Here is a 12857-nt window from a genome sequence, read left to right on the forward strand (position 1 = left end):
CAGTCATCGGAGCTGGCAAAAAACCCGGAGTAATCAGTGTGTAAGTAAGGGTAATGGTAAGAGACAAAATTAAACAGAGAGAGAAAAGGAAATAAGAAGTGCAGTATAATACGAACCATAGTATAAAGACATGCAAATAATCGGGAGGGGGACATAACATGAGAGAATAGGGGAAGCAAAGGTATCAATAACATTTTAATACAATGTGAATGTCCGTGGGGAGGAGAGAAGAACAATAATAGTTCGGGAGGGGGTCAGTGGGGCCGGCAGTAGGGACCAAGTTGCAAGATGGCGGCCGAGATCGGAGTGACCATTGGAGATGGACTCAAAATGGTCTGGGCTATGTAGTTCAAAAAGTTCAGAGGAATAGTTTCTTCTTACCTCCGGATAAAACCTTCATGTTGTTCCACGCATTAGACGGGAGGGATGGCAGTGGGAAACCCATCGGTGGCAAAGTCAGGAGGCAGTAGGGATGGCTGGGGGGGTAAAGAGTCTCGTACACAGTCCGATTCATCGGCGGCCAACCTGAGGGCATCAGCAGTGTGGCAATGAAGTTCTCGGTGCAGTGCGGTTGAGGAAGTCAGGCGGCGATGGGTGTGGAGCAGAGCCCAAGGGGAGGGAGAGGAAGACGGTCGAGCAGAGCGGAGCCACATCTCAAGCCCTGGGGCACCGGTGTTTCGGTAAAACCAGAGTTAGCTCCAACAGCTCCACAAGTGTTAAGATGGTCGAGGTTGGAGGCGGACACAAACACCGGCAGCCCAGCGCGGCAGCGCACGCCCTTCAGACACTCTTCACTATCATCTGTGTCCCCCTGGGGGCCTTTTATAAACTTCTCACTATCACCTGAGCCCCCTGTACCTGATCAGCATCTCTATCTCGGCTGGGATGTTCTTCAGCCGGTTGCCTCCGTGGCTCAAGGAGCGCAGACCCCACCGCTGGAGCAAGGAGCCTGGGATGCAGGTGAAGCATTTGCCTCTCAGGTTGAGCACTTCCAGGCGCTGAAGGCAGCCCAGCTCTTTAGGCAGCGAGCCTTCGTGCAGCAGGTTGTTCTTGGCCAGCAGGGTGCGGAGGTGCAGCAGGCCCAGCAGCTCCGGGCCCAGCAGGGACAGTGCCGCCGGGCCCGTAGCCCGCCTACCGCCGGGAGCAGGTTAGAGAGCAGCACCAGCCGCCGCTGCACCCGCCGCCCCTCCACGGGGCCCAGGAGATCTGGGGATAGCGTCTGCAGGCCGAGGCGAGAAAGTCCAGTACCGGCCCCTCCGAGGACTCGGGCCCCTTCTTCCGCCTCCTCAGAGACACCCGTAGGGAGCTGCGCCTTGTTCCTATATACCTCTGTTGCGGTTATTATCCGCTCCTGCTGCCTCCATAGTGCCCCGCCCCCCAGACCACACCCGCGGCAGAACGGCAGCCCTGGGATGCGGCTTGCTAAGCAGCACAGAGATGAAGCCCACCTGTGTCCTTTCGAATGTGTTCCAGAGCCCGCGCCGCACTCCACAGCGAGTACTCGTAAATGAGAATAGCTGTCCTGGACGATCTGCAAGACCCACTTGTCTGTTGTTATAGATCTTCAGCGGGGGAGATGATGATGAATTCTTCCACCCACAGGAGTAGTGTGGTCCTGCAGAATCAGCCTTGGTGAGCTTGGATGCTGTGGCTGCTGGGGGCAGTGTGGTAGACATCTTCTGGCCTCCATTCCGAGGATGTAATGTACTGCATCCACGTACACGCTTGGCTTGTGCAGTCTTTGTGGGACACTGGCTAGGATAAGTGGCTGAAAATCCCTTCTATTGCCACATAATGGGCAAAAGGAAGACTGAGACTGGTCACAAGGAGTGGAAGAGAGACCCAAGTATCTGGCCGTAGCTCGAGAGTCCTTGAACCTTACCAGGGCTGAGTCTGCCAAATTCATCAAATTGGCTTGGACATCCCCCGAGAAGCTAGTTGTGAGAAACCAGGCATGGTGCCTCAAGGCCACCGTCATTGAAATAGACCTGCCCAGCGAATCGGTCATTTCCAAACCACACAGTATTGTGAATTTTGCTGCATCTTTTCCGTCCTTGATAGCTTGGGAGAGCTCAGTCGGACTTACTCTGAGGACTTGTGTTAGCACCTATGCAACCGTCTCCTAAAGAGAGTGGCCGAAATGGCCCAATAAGCATGTGATCTTCACCGACCGCAATGCCAGACTGGAGGAAGAAAACATCTTCCCAAATGAGTCTGGTCTCTTAGATTCCCTATCTGGAGGGGCGCAAGGGAATGCGCCCTAGGAAGTAGAGGCCTGCACCACCAAACTTTCAGGGGTGGGATGTTGGCTGAGGAACTCTGGGTCGCCCGGTGCGATGGCGCATGCAATTGTCCTGTTCACAGGAGGCCTTGTGCTTGGTTTGGACTAAGTTCCTAGTAAGATGTCCATAAGTGCCTCATTAAAGGGCAAAAGGGATTCAGAGGTGGAAGCCCCAGGTTGAAGCACTGAGGGCAGTTCCAGTCAAAGAACCTCAGCTGCCCTCTTAACCCCCATAGCATACGATGCCCCCTCCGCTGTAGCCACTGTAGGTGGGGAGAGCATACCAGAGTCTAGGGAAGTATCCAGACCACTAGATTCCCTAGTTCCCATGCCAGTCCATTGTCTCCTCCCATTCGTCTCCTTAGCCTAGCATGTCCACAAAGGTTTCAGGGGACAACATAGAACCCCTGGGTTCTGTCGACGTCAGAATCGGCGTCGAGCAACGCCGTTCTGGCTCCGTGTCATTGGGGATGAGGATGGGGCTTGCGCCACCGACAGCTGCTGGCGACGCCGCTGGCACCGACTTTGGTTTCGACACGGGATGGCCATGTTGGTACGACCAGCATCGAACTGGATCCAAGATTGGATCCCTGAGGCCCAACCGGTGCCATGGCCGAAGCCGATGGTGTAGAATCTGATGGGGCTCCTACTGACCTCGCAGGGCCTTGTAAAAATCCGTAATTTGAGCGGAAATGGAAATAGAGGGAGGCGTGAAGTTGACTCTGGCTCCAGCTCTGCAGTATCGTGCCTAGAGCATCGGTGCTCCTCACCTCTTTCGACGACGGACGCCAGTTGAGGTGAAGTTGAAGTCCACTTGGACTTCTTCTTCTTGTATCTCTTTCCGGAGTGTCCAGATGACCTCGAATGACATGAAGAGGACATAGGGCTCCATGAGCAATCCCGTGACCTCCTCTTCTTCGAGCGGGATCAACACCTCCTCGGAGTCTCACTCAATGGTTTTTAACTGCCAGGCCGCTCCCTCAAAGTCTTCGGAGCCATGGCCCGGCAGTCTGAATCGTGGTTGCAATCAAGACACCACCGACATACGCAGTGGGGATCGGTAACCGAAATCGTGCAGGAACAAGTCCCAAACGGTTTAAAACCTGTCTTCCTACCCGACATCCCTCGCACACAAAGTCGTCAAAAATATCAACGTAAGTCAAGTAAAAAAGTCTGCCAAAAAGCAGCATAGGGGTAGCTCTTCCAGGATCGGCACTTAACTGGCGTAGAAAGAAAAGAACTGACGTCTGCGCACCTGGGTGGCCCCTATTTAGGCATGTGACATCATAACCGATGCTACCGATGCCATCAACGTCACGTGGAGCAGAATGGAGCCACCCAACATCGGGCACAAGGGGTATTGCTCAGCAAACGTTTTCGGATCCACCCTGATGCCAGGGAAATTCAAAGGTAAGGAATCTGCAGCTACAAGTCTCTATCAGATATGCTGGCGCAGGGGTAATTCAAAAGGTGAGGAATCCACAGGCAGATGTATTCATTAGAAACATTGTATAGGTCCTCCTCGATTAGCAGCAACAAGACAAAGGGAAAGAAAAAGGGATCTTCTGGCTTAGGTAGCATTATTGGCCTCTAGAACATCATTATTATAACTTTAAAAAACACAAAAAAAGTTAAAAACTCTATGGAAAACATTACATTTGAGGTGCATAAAGAGACTGAAGAACGGTTGAGACTGAAAAAACAGACAACTGCTGACATATAGGCCTCAACCAATTCCACCAACATAAGAAGGAGGCAGGGCAAACAAATAAAACATGGTTAAGATCCTGAGGCCATTTTAAAAAAAATTACAGACCTTAGAGGAGTCGTACCATTGGCCAAGAGGGGATTCAATGGGAGAAAAATTCTGCCTCAGGAGAAGCCAAAAACATCTCAATTCATGGGGCAGATTCCAAAAGATGTAGGGCTGTGCTCTATTCATCATATAAGAGTATATAAGCCTCCCTATCCAGGCGAAAGCTGAAGGTCCATGTAGCTTGTTTCAAATTAGCTTTTAGTTGTTGCGGTGTTAGGGTAAGGATCAAAGATGGATCAAGTTGCAACAAATTTGCTGCAACCACAACATTTCTATAAATCAGAAAAAAGAATTTAAGTCACTCAAAATGTCTTTATTTATACAAGACCCTAAAGAGCCAGATAAAGGTACTTCTTAGACCAAATTCTAGTTAGACTTCTGAGGACATGTCCTTCCATGATATATAAAAAATCCCAGTTAGATACCTCAATCAATTCTTATCGATACAACAAAGAGGCAGTGACTTTGGCTCGATAAACCTCTAATAAAAGTGAGAAATATCTTCTTCTAGTGGCCCTATAGAAGATACCCAAACGTTTTGCTTGTGAATTGGCGTTACTCATGTTATTTTCCACATGGGCATTTTCACTTAAATTTCTGCAAATTATCTTCCTCATAAAGGTGCATGAATTCACAATTTCTGATTTTTGGGTCCCTAACGACCAAGTGAAGTTTGTGTTTCGGCTTCTCCCGCCCATGAAAACACATGACTACTTTTGGTTACGTTGATCTTTAAATGATGGATGTCAGCAACATGTTGCAATGCCTGCATGCGGCTATTTAACCCCATTGGGGTAAGAGTGAAAATTATTATATCATCCGCATATAGTAAGCAGACAATAGACTTTCCCCTAATTACTTTAGCTATACCATTAGTCTGAGTCAGATAACCAGGTAGATTAGAAATGTCTAGGGAAAAAAAGAAGAGGGGCACGCAGGCATCTGTGTGTTAGACCGTTGGTGTTCTAAAATTGTGGATAGAAGCCTTTTTAAACATAAAAGGGAGGTTGACACCTTTAGCTCTTGGTCTGGTGTATAGGAAGATTTTATACCGCTTACATCAGGGTCAGGGGTTGCAGACAGGTGAGTTATCAAAGAGGGGTGATTTGATGGAGTACTGCTGGATAGTTGCAATCCAATGGATGCAAAAACGGATGGCGTTCCCCAGACTCAAGATCTTCACTCGTCTTGTATACCATATCTCCTGCATAAATCTAAATCCAGGTCTGGCAGAGTATAATCTTCCACCCAAACCTTTCCCAATAATTGATTAGGAGTGTCATTTTGATGGATTAAATGGGGATTGACCTCCGCCTCGGAGCTCTGAGGGGGGCAACAAAGGAAAGGACATTTAAAGGTGACCTAGCAGGGCCCCCAAGGGACTTTGAGGCATCGTTCTGTGATGGGATCACACACGGTCTTCGGCTTGAATTTAACCTCTCCTACTGTAGCTAAGATGTCCCTTCTTTCTTGCGGCCAGATCTATCCAGGTCCTTGGGGTGCACATTCTTATTTGACCCCTCCCCTTGGTTCCATCATTGAGTTTGACTCCTTCTTAAGTTTTTTCCCCTTTTCTCAAAGGGCGAATATCAAATTTTCTCCTTTCTACAGTATAGCAGAGGCATTTTTATCCCTAATTGGGTTTGATTTGGTTTTCACACATGCCCTACCGTGGGGCAGGCGAACAAATCTTAACTTTTTTGCTGCCATTATTTTCCTTAGAGGCTTCATGACCTAAGGTTTCAACCTCTCTCCTACTGGCAGTTTAATTCTTAAATACAGTAACTGCAGAGGCGTGCCAGGCAGAGGCCAAATTATTACAGGAGAAAGGTAAAATGTAACTGCAGAATGCTGATAGCCAGTAATTATAAGCAAGTGACTTGAGAGTGGCTGAGGCAACACAGGGAGTAGCAGGGCAGCAAACTGCACCACAATCTAGAGTGTTTGCTTCTGTCACATACAGCAATCTAGCCTCTGGCAGTGGTAGATCTACTGACTGCCACACCAGGATGCTCACACACTATCTTCAACTTCTCCATGTGTAAGGACCGCATGATATGAACTATTGGATATAATCAAACAACCACCTTATGGGTCTCCAACAGCCTCCTATATCCTCTAGCCAGCTCAAATAGTTTCCTCGTGCCTTTCCCAAAAGTCCTCACAGCTGGTCGGGCCACAGATTCAGCACCCACTACAACAGGAGGCTGCAATGGTCAGCAGATTCAATCCCAGGGGCACTGTTACACTGAAGACCAAAAAAAAACACTTTAAGGCTGGTATGATTGCCTAAGCCCAGCGAGGTGCAGCGAGATTTCTCAGCAGGCAGTGAGGATCCAAATAGTCAAAACATAGACCCAAGCTGGCTCAGACGTGGGCCCCCCATGCAGCAGAATAGATGCACGTAGGCCTGGAGCTCTAAGCGTGGCACGCTCTCATCTGCTCCCCATGATGCTCTGTGCCACCCCAGACACTGGAAGCAAAATACTCTGGGTGCACTTGAATTATAAGCACACTGCATGCTGCAGAACTTCTACTGCCACCATGGCACCCGTCCAGAAAACAGTATTGGGGAGGGTTCGGTCCAGCTGCTGAAAATTCTGGGCTTGCTGGGGCCAGAGCAGTCTCTGCACTGCACTATTGCACAACTGCCACTCAACTGAGCAGACACGCCCAAGACGCTACCTCATGTCCTCTCTGTGAACACTACAGCTTAAAACAAGATGTGTCTTACGATGTTTGAGGAATCTAGACTGACTGTTGAACTAATTAAAACTAGTGTACGTAGGAACCAATTATATTTGGCTACTTTTTCCTTGCAACCATACCTAATGTTTGCCCAACAGACATGCGGCGTTTACCGACCACAGTCCCAAGCTGGAGGAAATAAACATCTTCTTCCCAAGATGGTGCAGCTGGTTGGATTCGCTATAAGGTGAAGCAATAGGGAATGCACCCTTGGAGGTGGAGGCTTGTACCACCAAGCTCTCAAGGGTGGGGTATTGGGAGAGGAAAGTGGTGTCACTCGGGGCCAGGTGGTGGCATTGGGCAATCATCCTATCCACTGGAGCTCCTGTGTTGGGCCGGGACCAAGTGCCCAAAAAGATGTCTGTTAGCCTAGGGCTTCATTAAACAGCAGCAGAGGCTCCTAAGAGCTCGCAGCCGGTTGGAGCACCTCAGTCAAGAGGTTAGTCTTGACTGCCACCGTATGTACCTCGAGGTGGAGAACCTCGGCCACTGTAATAATAATAATAAAAGCCTCTTATATAGCGCCTGGTTACACTAGAGAACAGTGTGTCCCCGCGCTTTATGAACATGGACTGGGCTGTTTCCTGTAAAGTGGAGGGAAAAGACTGATGGGGGGTGAAAGAAGGGGCTCATATCTTCGGGAACAGATAGGTTTTTAGTTTTTGGCGGAAAATTTTCTCTGATGGTTCCATCCTGAGTACAGTGGGTAGTGAGTTCCATTGTTTGCTGGCCAAGTATTTAAAAGACCTACAGCCCATAAGCGCCCGGTAAATTCTGGGCACTTGAAAGAGCATACAGCCTTGGGATCTTAAGAATCGTTCGGGTTGATACTTGGTCAGTAGTTTTTGGAGGTATATAGGTCCTTTTTCTTGGGCAATGTGGTGAGTCATGCACATTGTTTTGAATACAATGCACGCACGTATGGGCAGCCAGTGGAGGGTGGCTAAGGCACGTTTCCCTGAGGACCTTCTAGATAGGTTAAGTGCCAGTCGGGCCGCTGCGTTTTGAATGCACTGCAGACGCTGAAGACCTTTTTTGCTCAAGCCTGCAACAGTGAGTTACTGTAATCAAGATGGGGTGTTACAAGAGCATGGATCAGAGTTTTCCTCTACGTTGCAGGGAGGGAGTCCAGGGTTTTGCGTAGAGTCTTAAGGATTCCGTAACATTTGCCTGATATCCCTCTAGTGTGCTGTTCAAAGGACAGGGTAGAGTCTAATCTGACCCCTAAGTTTTTCACCTGCTCGGAGGGCTTTGGTATGGCGCCCAGTTCTGATGGCCACCATGCAGACGACCAGATGTACGGAGTCTTCCCCAAAACGAGAAGCTCTGTTTTATTTGCGTTAAGGCATAGACAGTTGGTATTCATCCATCTGGCTAGGTCACTGAGGCATGCCGAGAAACTAGCTGAGGCTTCCTCGGGTGGTCGAGGTAGTGTCACCACCAGCTGAGTGTCATCCGCATATGACACTATCTCGACCCCATATGCCTCGACTATCTTGGCCAGGGGTGCCATGTGCAGGTTGCATAGTGTAGGGCTCAAGATTGAGCCCTGCGACACCCAATGTCTGAGTGCTCGAACTCTCGATTTGAAAGGAGGGCAATGGACTTGGAATTGCCTATTAGCCAGGAACGCACGCATCCATTCGTGAGCCAGGCCATCAATCCCAGCCTCGCTATGACGTGAGAGTAGTATGGGATGGGAGACGGTGTCAAATGCAGCGCTCAGATCTAATAGAAGGAGCGCGGTTGTCATCCCCTCATCTACTCTACCTCTTAATAGCTCTGTGGAGAAGAGAAGAGCTGATTCAGTAGAATGATATGTTCTGAATCCTGACTGCGAGGGGTGGAGATGGTGACCTTCTTCTAAGTGCTTTATCAGCTGGGCATTGACTATCTTTTCCACCACCGTAGCGCAGAATGGTAGGAGCGATATAGGACGATAGTTGTCCAGTTGGGTTATACTAAGATTGGCCTTTTTCTTGATAGGGATAACATGCGCTGTTTTCCAGTCTTGTGGTACATGGCTCGTCTGGAAGGATAATTTAGCCATATGGCTTATATGATTTACCAGTAGTTCAGCCTGGTTTCTAAAGATCTTGCGGCGAGCTACGTCTTTGGGGGAGCCTGATTCGATGCTACGAATGATTCTCAGCACCTCAGTATTATCTGGCACTGAAAATTGATTTAGATGACAAGTGTTAGTTGATTCAGCATTAATAGCATGGTTAGTAATTGGGCCATCCATGACCTTCGGAAAGGTTTTGTAGATATTCTCTACTTTTTGGACGAGGAAATCCGCTATTGCTTCACAAGTTGCTGTAGAGTGAATATCTGGGGCTATAGTCCTATCAGATGAAGTGAGTTCTTTGTAAATGACAAAGAGTTCTTTAGTAGAATTATCGGCTGATTCAATTCTTTTGCTAAGAAAGTTTCTTTTGGCTATTCTAATCCTTTTATGATCATTTTTTATACTAATTTTGTAGTCAAGTTTGGCTGTTTCATCATATTTACTGCGCCAGATGCACTCTAGCTTTTTGCATTTTGATTTGATAGCTTTTAAGTCAGCATCAAACCATTGTGCCGATTTAAGACATATTACAGGTGTCTTAGTTGTCCAAGGTGCAGTTGCATCTAGCGCTCTTGTTAGCCAATTCTCGTAGTCTGTCCAGGCTTCCTCTATACTTTCTTTCAAAGGGGGGCTACCTGCCTTAAGGGCGAGTTCTAAACCAACTTGTTTAAGTTTCCCCCATTTTCTGCGCTTAGATGTCATCTGCTTGGTTTGTTGGAGTTGTTTATGTTCTCCTGGGATTGTGAATTTAATCAAGAAGTGGTCTGACCATAGTTTCTGGATAGGAGATTGGACCACCAATCCCTCCCAGTTCGCAAAGATCGGGTCAAGAAGGTGACCCGCCTTATGGGTAGATTTTAGGGATTGTAATTTAAGATTAAACATTTCTAAGGATGCAAGTAGTCCTTGGGCATCTTTATTATTTTCATCTTCAAGATGGAGGTTTTGATCTCCTAGGATAAGAAGTTTGTTGTAACATAGAGCAGACTGGGTAATTACCTCTGCCAGACTCTCTATAAAATGTGTAGCCCCTCCTGGCGGGCAGTAGATTAGGTAGCCATTGAAGGTTGTATTAGGCCTGTATTTAATCGCAAAGAAAGCGGCTACGCTGTCTTTAATCGTAACCATTTCCAGGGTGCATGTCAAATCGAGTTTATGGATAATAGCAATACCCCCTCCCCTTTGTTTATCTCTGTTCAATTTTAGTATGCCATAGTTTTTGGGTAGGGCCTCTAGAATATCTGGGGTGGACTCCTCATCTAGCCACGTCTCAGTCAAAAAAAGAACTTCTGGTTGTTGTTCTGTTAATAAATCAAATATTTCAAATTTGTGTTTTCTTAGCGAACGACAGTTGATCTGAAACATTGTCAGAGATTTCTTCTTGTGTTCAGAATCATTGTTGTTCTTAGGATTTTGAGAGCAGGTCCTACAGCTTAAGGGCATCATTTCAACTTTCCATGAGTGCCTGCTTGTTTTCCTGATAGGTGGACAGAGGCTTTCTAGCTGCTCTTTAGAATATGTGATCATTCTTGGGGAGTCTGGAGGAATTCGAGCAGGGGTTTGTGCCCCTGTCCCCGGTCGGCCACAGACAGGCACAGACGGGCTTGCCTCTGGCTCGCCTCCGGAGCGCCATTGGCGCGCCGCTGCGCCCGCCCGCTGCACGTGGGGGAAGGGGTGTTCATTTTATAGTGTCTAGGCCCAAATCACCCAATCACTAGAGCGCTGTCCTCGTCCTCCCCCAAGATGGCACCCGAACTCTACGCCTGGAGGGAATGAGGGCGATGATCAACAGGAGCCTGAAATCGGCTTCCTGAGGTTACAGGGGACTCTGGAGGTAATATGCGGCAAGATGCGGCAGTGGGGGCTGATTAAAAACAGCACAAAACAATTCTGTGAAGTTAGGAGAATATCGGCGCTAAATAAAAAATACAGTGATGATTTTTAAAAAAATGAGAGCCCTAAACTCCCGGCTTCTGCCTCAGGAGTACTTGCCTCAGCAACACCACTGCGTACGACGCTCCCTCTTCCGTAGGAACGGTAGGAGGAGACAACATGCCAATGTCTGGTGAGGTATCAAGACCACTGGATTCCCCCAGTTCCTCTCCGATCCGGATCCAGGCCCGGATCCAAGGGTACCCTGCAGTGCTGAGGCCGGAGCCGCTGGTGTCAAAGACCCAAGGCCCCCAGACAAGTCCCAAAGGTGCGCCGGCAGAGTCGGGCTGCCCAAAGATGGCATCCATCACTTCGTAAAACTGAGGAAGCTGGGCAGGGGTCGCTCCAGGTCCCGGGAAGGGAGGAAAGCCCGGAGTCTGCACTTCTGGCTCCGCACGCAGAACGGTGGGAGGGGCACCACCCATGTCCCTGGTCACGTCGGCCAACGGACGGGGAGAAGTCGAAGAGCGAAGATGCTTCTTCAACTTATTCGTAAGCTTCGACTTACCTGACCCTGAGTGCAAAGACTTGGATGAGGAGTGATGATGGCTCCAAGACCGGTCCTTCAACCTCCTATGCGTCCGAACCTTGAATGGTCAGCCAACTGCTGGGCCGCAAGAAGCTTTCGGGACCTCCCACAAAGACTTTGGATTCATGGTCCGGCAGTCAGAGCATGACTTGGGGTCATGGTCGCGCTCCAGGCAGAAGAGGCACACGCGGTACTGATCTCCAACATCAGTCTACTACAGGAACTGCAAGCCTTGAAGCCGGCATCCCTCGGGGACCAGGAGTCAATTGACTCAAAAAACGATGTTGACAAAAGTCGAGAAAAAGTCAGTCAAAAAGTTACTGGGGGTACCACTCTCTCTGGATCTGTGCTTGCTGGCTCGGAAAACAAAAGAGCTGACGTCAGCGCACGAGGGCGGAGTCTAAGTAGCTACTGCAACATCATCCCGGCAACCACGACGCCTACGACGAATGAGGAGTCAACCAACGCCACCTTTCGATACACATAGGTACTGCTGATGAAAAAACTTTACGGATCCAGTCTGGTGCCTAGGGGTAATTCTAAGGTAAGGAATCTATACCTAACTGTTTCTTTTAGATATAGCTGATAAGTTCCGGGAATTCAATCAAAGGCTGTATGACACCAACACCAAACTGGATCGCATGAGGAATAAGGAATTCCTAGACAATATTTCTTGCAACACCTTACCTGTCCAAGAGATGAGCTCTATCAGCGGTCCTATTACCCTTCAAGAAGTAGACATCGCTAATAAAAAAATAAAATCAGGCCAAGCCTCAGACGGATATAACACCGCCATCTTCAAAACATTCGCCAGCCACTTAAGACAACCTCTCTTGAACCTATATCAACAATTTGCAATCACAGTCACTCCAGTAGAGGCAATCATAACAATCATCCCAAAAGAAGGTAAAGACCCGCTCCTCACAAAACATTATAGGCCTATTTCACTAATAAACTTTGACTGCAAAATGTACACTATGATACTGCCCTCGGGTTGCAAATACAGATTGGTAAACTCATTCACCCATCACAAGTAGGTTTCCTTAAACATAGTCTCCCCAGGGATAATACTAGAATGTTCTGCCATGCAATTGAAAAAGCCAAGCTAATTGGCTCCCCAACTGATGCTATCACCCTAGACACAGAAAAAGCATTCAACAAGGTTGACTGGGAATACTTGCGAATGACACTAGAAAGATTCATCATGGGAGACTCACTAATATGAATTATCATGGCACTGTATAATGAACCTAGAGCTAAAGTTAGGGCATGGGGTGCAGTTTCCTCTTCTCTATCACTACGACAAGGCACCTGGCAAGTATACCCTTTCTCCCCGTCACTTTTCTTATTAGCTTTAGAGACATTTCTTCAACACTTGAGAGAAAATGTTATGTTAGTCAGATTTGTATAGCGCAACAGCTGCCTCAGCAAAGAGGTGTCCAGGTGCTTAATACAAACAGACAACAAGAGACTAGAGCCTAAG

The sequence above is a fragment of the Lissotriton vulgaris genome, chromosome 12, assembly GCF_964263255.1.
Source record: "Lissotriton vulgaris chromosome 12, aLisVul1.2, whole genome shotgun sequence".
In the NCBI taxonomy this organism is placed as follows: Eukaryota; Metazoa; Chordata; class Amphibia; order Caudata; family Salamandridae; genus Lissotriton; species Lissotriton vulgaris.